Source organism: Sphaeramia orbicularis, unplaced genomic scaffold, assembly GCF_902148855.1.
Source record: "Sphaeramia orbicularis unplaced genomic scaffold, fSphaOr1.1, whole genome shotgun sequence".
NCBI lineage: Eukaryota > Metazoa > Chordata > Actinopteri > Kurtiformes > Apogonidae > Sphaeramia > Sphaeramia orbicularis.
This window is the reverse complement of record NW_021941590.1, coordinates 206,670-212,324: the sequence shown is the minus strand read 5'-3', so window position 1 is coordinate 212,324 and position 5,655 is coordinate 206,670. Positions and strand designations below refer to the sequence as shown.

Sequence of the window (5,655 nt, the reverse complement as noted above, 5' to 3'; positions counted from 1 at the left end):
GGCCTCCAAGCTCACAGGCCACAACAGGGACACTTCCCCTTTCCTACCCCAACTCTTGGTTTCAAGAAGTATACTTTCACTGAAGAAAGAGGAGTGTTTTAATTTTTTCTTTGTTAATTGCTCCACCCCCTTTGGGGGCAGAACCTCCAAACTCATAGCCCACAACAAGGACAGGTCCCCTTTTCCTACTCCAAGTGTTAGTTTTGAGAAATATACTTTTACTAAAGAAAGAGGAGCAGTTCAAAAACTTCTTTGTTCATAGCTCCGCCCCCTTTGAGGGTGGAGCCTCCAAACTCACAGCCCATGACAAGGACTGGTCCTTCTTCCTACCCCAACTCTTAGTTACAAGACATACATTTGTTCTAAACAAAGAGGAGCAATTTAAATGTTTCTTTGTTAATATCCCCACCCCCTTTGTGAGGGGAACTTCAAAACTAACAGTCCAAAACAAAGACAAGTACCCCTTTTTACCCCAACTCTTAGTTTTGAGACATACATTTATGTTAAAGAAAGAGAAGCACTTTAAATGCTTCTTTGTTAATAGCTCCACACCCTTTTTGGGCTGGGGCCTCCAAGCTCACAGGCCACAACAGGGACACTTTCCCTTCCTACCCCAATTCTTGGTTTCAAGAAAATATACTTTTGCTGAAGAAAGAGAAGTGTTTTACTTACTTCATTGTTAATTGCTCCACCCCCTTTGGGGGTGGAGCCTCCAAACTTATAGCCCACAACAAGGACAGGTCCCCCTTTCCTACTCCAACTCCTAGTTTTCAGAAATATACTTTTGCTAATGAAAGAGGAGCAGTTCAAAACTTCTTTCTTCGTAGCTCCGCCCCCTTTGAGGGCAGAGCCTCCAAACTCACAGCACATGACAAGGACACCTCCCCCTTCCTACCCCAACTCTTGGTTTTGAGAAATACACTTTTGCTAATGACATATGAGCATTTTAAATGTTTCTTTGTGAAAGCTCCGCCCCCATTTAGGGCAAACCTCCAAACTCACAGCCCATGACAAAGAATGGTCCCTCTTCCTACCCCAACTCTTAGTTTTGGGACATATATTTGTGCTAAAGAAAAATGAACATTTTAAATGTTTCTTTGTTAATAGCTCCGCCCCCTTTTTGGGCTGGGGCCTCCAAGCTCACACGCCACAACAGGGACGCCTCCCCCTTCCTACCCCAACTCTTGGTTTCTAGAAATATACTTTTGCTAAAGAGAAAGGAGCATTTTAAATGTTTCTGTTTGTAGCTCCGTCCCCTTTTTGGGCGAATTTTCCAACTCATAGCTCACAACAAGGGACACCTCCCCCTTCCTACCACTCTTGGTTTTGATAAATATACTTTTGCTAAGATAAGGACTGTTTTAAATGTTTCTTTGTTAATACCTCCGCCCCCTTGTCTAGGCCATTCCTACAGTAGCCCTTCCAAGTTTGTCCCAGCTGAACAGTCCGTTGTGTCTCCTCCAGTGTCTGCAGCCAAACTGAAGCAGTGTGTCCTCTTTCTCTCAATCTGCAGCAGGTGTTTTAGTTCTGCTCATCAGCTTCAGTTAGGCTACAGAGGAAGACCACTGCTTCTTTCCTCCTACAGGGGGCAGGTTTGGGGCTGAAGCTGATTTAAACTGATAGACTACAACTCAGCATAGAGTTTATTGTTATCATGTCAATTTCACACTGCATATTGGATCCTCAGTTCTGTTTAAAATCATGTCAGAGACATTCAGCTGCAAACTCAGACTGACATCAGCCAGAGAAAATTCATTGTGCGGGGGGGACTTCCAAATGTCATTGGTGTCTATGGATGGGAGGCAGGTGCTCCTCTGACTGCTCCTGCCACTGAAGACACACAACAGCAGAGGAGGGGTCCTATGCTGAGAACATCAATAGAACAATAAGAATCATTAAAGATTGCCAGACAGAGAATTTAAAAAAGTGGAAAACAACCCTTACATAAGAATTACTAGTGCTTTTGTAACAGAGTTAAGGTATATAGTGTAGGATTCCACTTGCCATTGCTGACTTTTGTTGTGCTAATTCCAATTTTATTTTGGGGACATGAACCCACACCCCCTTCAACTGGGGTCGTGCACCCCAGGAGATAGCAGCAGTTTAGTTGTTCTCTCCTGGTGAGTGCATGCATGTTGGTCCTGTCTTTATTTTACTTTTTTTTGGTTTCTTTATGTCATATTTGGGTGGGTGTTGTGTGCCGTTGTGTTGGTGTCATGATTGACTTTCGGTTGAATATGTTTTTTTTTAATTGCAATGTTTTTTGTGGTGTGTTCGTGGAGTTAGCTAACTGTGATTTTTATTTTTATTTTTTTTTTATTTTTAGCCCAAGACGGACTGCGGGTTTTTCATTTGACGTATGTTTTTTTTTTTGTATGTGTGCCAGAATAAACTGGTGAACAAGGAAAAAAAAAAGGATTGTGTGGAAAGAATTCTTTGGCAATGCATGTGTACAGCCGCTACACTTTAACTCTAAACTTTAACCTTCAATTATTTTTTATTATTTATTTATTTATTTATTTTTAAAATTAAATCCTGCCTTTGATCATCTTCCACCTTTTCTTTCCAGCTCCGTTGTTCACAGTGGGCTCCTCCTGTGGACTGAACATGTGCCTAGGGTGACCCCCTGTGGTCGATTAATGCAACAGCATTCCTTCACTTCAGAGCTGGATCCAATTCATTTCATACACATTAGAGCTGACAGACTGAAATAAGTATGGCTGGGCACAGAGTGGTTCAGGAAACAAGGGGTTTATGAAGCATTGATGGAAAGACATAGTTGTGCTTGTGTTCACTTGTCAACAAGAACATCAACAGCAACTACCCACAATTACACTGACTGTTCCCGCCTGGTATGGATCCATTCAGAGGAAGCAGTGAGGGGACGGCCATGGCAAAAGGGCCCCCCCGATAAGGAGGGGGGAGGCCAGCGGACTGTACTGCACCCACGGAGGTGACCGCTGGGACACATGTGGGAGAAGGAGGTGTGTGTGTGTGGTGTGTGTTCCTGCATTACTACACTTCTTGGACATCAACCCATAAAAGTACTTTACATATTAGACCGATGGACAAGTTAGGACCAAAATCATGGTCCTAATAGGAAAACCATTGCATCTGATAGAGAATGGCTCATTAGCATGCCTAGTGGTGAAATCTAGAAAAAATGGTATGAACCCAGAAGAAGGGATTTTTACATTGCATGTGTGTTGGTTTTAAGACGTGTGCCCCCTCTGGCCAATATATGTAAAAACAGTGTTTAAAAATTTGAAGGTGCACCACCTTTGGCCAACATATGTAACTGCAAGTATGAGTCAGACATTAAAATGAAGCGATGAAAGACAGTTACAAAACAGATAACATGTATTTGTAACTGACTACATTTAAAAAAAAAAAAAAAAACAACATAGCTTTTGTGTATTATGTACTTATTTTTAATCAATTTAAGACCACAAAAATATGAAATAAATTGTGATTACCTTATGGATTGTATATAGATTTCCTAGACATACAATTACATTTCAGGCAATGGTGATGATGATGATGATGATGATGGTGGTAGAGGTGATGGTGATAATGACACTGATATAACTAAGGTGTGGGGGGTGGCAGATTTTCATACCAAACATAATGTCTGTGTGCAAGACTCTAAAAGGGAATCCCTAACTCTCCGAGTTGACTTACTTGGTTCCTCTCTGCCTTGGAAGCATGACACAGAACACTTCCATATCAACAGAGTGAAGGTGGAAAGGGTGCAGACTTTTAAATTAAAATAAAATTTTTAAAGTCCATGTTTCTGAGGACATCTCCTCTTCTGGGTTTATATCACCCACAACAATACCAGTCTAACACTGTTCAAGCTGCGGTCCTTATAAGATCCCTCTGCCCTATTATCTGTCCATAGACTGGATCTTTTCCCCACATGATGTGTGTGTGAAATGGTCCTAACAAGAACCATCTCCCCTCCCCCACCTGCTCCGATCACATGTCTATGTAGTGATTTCAGGTAAAAAAAAAAAAAAAAAAAAAAAAATTATCTGTTCATCACAACAGCTTGTAAACAACTGTATTTTTGTTGTGTTTATTTTTTTATGGTTACCATTTTATGTATTGATTGGAAATATTCGGCCCGCCATTATCTCTGTTGCTCTTTGTGACTGCGCACGGAGTTACTCTGGTGTGTGCTGTGTCATAAAAACCAGTGCTCCTGTTTAGCCTCCACACCTGCTCCGAAATCCGGTTCAGACCAGATTAATGCCCCACACTCGTGCACCGTGGTGGTTAACACTGGACATTAAAGTTTTGAGTTATTTTTGCTACCCGTATAATACTGTGCTATTCATTTTACTTGCATAGTTTTCATATGTGAGTTAAAGCAATGTAAAAAGAGCTAACTGTGTGTCGATGTGCTCAGACTTCACGGTGGTGATTAGCTAGTTGCTAATGTTATGTTTTGCTAACGGTTAGCGGCTAATTAGCGGCATGTGCTCTGACGCCAAGTACACCAGACGGCTGTACTACGAAGCCAGTTCAACATAGACGGGCTTTCTTTGTGTAACTCTGCTCAATAAAACCTAAAAAACTTAGAGTTATGGTTATCATGAAGGTGGTTATCAACTTTCTTTGTCAGACTTCCTTCTTCAGATTGTGCGCGTTCACATGAAAGTGGCCGTTTAATGCGTCGTGTGACGCTTTTTCCAGCACATAAGTAACCGATGGTGTGAATTCAAGGGGAAAAGTCTGGACCAAATCTTGATCAGCTCAGATGGTAAGAACTTATTAATTGTAATGGCAAAATTAACTGTGCACCTCTATAATTTTGATTCATGCATATTTCATTTGATACAAATTGCCTTTGTTTGCCATCGTGAAGACCAATCTGTAGTTGTGGAAAAAAGCTCAGGGGAGTCATCTGAAGATGAAGATCCAGCTGCTCCAGCAGGTATATCTGTGCTTCTGATTGGTGTGCTAGATCACATTAACATTTTCCTTTTTGTATTATACTAACATCTTTAGTCTATACACAGTAATTCTGAACATCATCAGTTAGACTGTATAGACTCTTAGTCATGCCACGTACATAATTTTGTTTCCTATGAATGTTTTCCAGGAGAGGAACCTGTGACCAGATGTAAGAAAGGCACTTCAAAGCAGCAGCCTGTAGAGGAGCAAAGCTCAGGAGGTAAGCCTGATACGTGGCTCTCACTTTTCCCACCATAATATGTACATTTGTGTCGGCAGCTCAGAGCTGTTCCTATACATCACAGGTGTCAAACTCCGGTCCTGGAGGGCCGGTATCCTGCATGTTTTAGATGTTTCCCTCTTCCATCACACCTGGTTCAATTAATGATCAGCTCATCTTCAAGTTCTGCAGAAGCCTGATAATGATATAATGGTTTCCAGGTGTGATGGAAGAGGGAAATATCTAAAACAGGCAGGATACCGGCTCTCCAGGACCGGAGTTTGACACCCCTGCTATACATTATACATTTAAGATGCTGAAATAAGACAATTTGGACTTATTGTGGTAAAAGCTTTTTTAAAAAGTTGCAAATGCATTCAGTAGTTTTCATTCTATAAGACAGCTGTAGATGCGACAGAAAAGATGGTTGAGAGAGAGAGTATGATGCACAGCAAAGGTGGACACTCTCTGTGTTT

The 5,655-nt window shown here is 41.4% G+C and overlaps 1 long non-coding RNA gene across 1 annotated transcript; it reads left to right on the top strand.

Annotated features, from left to right (window-relative positions):
• The first annotated feature begins 4,719 nt into the window (after positions 1-4,719).
• LOC115416312 (uncharacterized) lies at positions 4,720-5,167 on the top strand. The gene is made up of 3 exons (XR_003934947.1): positions 4,720-4,765; positions 4,871-4,939; positions 5,108-5,167. It is a non-coding gene; the product is annotated as an uncharacterized LOC115416312 (long non-coding RNA).
• The last annotated feature ends 488 nt before the right edge of the window (positions 5,168-5,655 follow it).